Source organism: Arachis ipaensis, chromosome B7 (genome assembly GCF_059453495.1).
Source record: "Arachis ipaensis isolate K30076 ecotype BB chromosome B7, ASM5945349v1, whole genome shotgun sequence".
In the NCBI taxonomy this organism is placed as follows: Eukaryota; Viridiplantae; Streptophyta; class Magnoliopsida; order Fabales; family Fabaceae; genus Arachis; species Arachis ipaensis.
In genome coordinates, this window is record NC_142442.1 from 116,006,143 (window position 1) to 116,006,938 (window position 796).

A 796-nucleotide genomic window follows, 5' to 3' on the forward strand; every position below is an offset into this window, starting at 1 on the left:
GAGACAAGTGACCAAGTCCATTCCGTCTGTCAGAACAAACTAATTATCGGAGATATTAACGAGACTATACACCAAGGAGAAGGTGGGATTTCACAGTGTGCTAGACGCCTTTGTATTGATCTGAAACTGGAAGTATCAAGCATCGTAGTCCTTGAGTTTGATAATCGAGATAATGAAAAAGGCGATTCAAGATTCTCACTACGAAAAGCCGACATAAAAGTTATGTAGACTAACGGAGTGAGCCTAGAGAGTTTAAGAGAGAAAGCTGTGTAATCTCGGAAACTACTTCGGCGACCGGTAAGAGGAGAGTGATCGACCTAAAGGAGTTTATTTGGAGGACGATGGGCCGTTTGAGGTTCTAGAACAATTTGAACTAGTTCAATTAAAAAAGGATATGAAGTTTCGAGTGACCCCAATCAGGATTGATGACGTAAACATTAAGAAACTCTGAGGAAAAAAATCTCGTTAAAGAAGGTGACTTGGAAATCAAGTCAGAATGGGGAAGCACATCGAAACTTGAATTAGAAATGGGGACAGACTACCCTTACCTGTTTTCAGGTAGCTGAATTCGAATTTTGAGGGCAAATTTCCTATTGAGGTGGGAAGAATATAAGAACCGCGAATTAATTAAACGATTTAGTAACTTTAGATAATTTAATTGCCCAAATTAGGTTCAAAAGTTTAGAATATTAATTAGAAAATATAAATATGATATTTGGACTCAGTAGATTTTTCTGAGTTGGAAAATGTAATTTTTTTGGGAAAATTGCGTAAAAACACATATCGGTAAATTAAC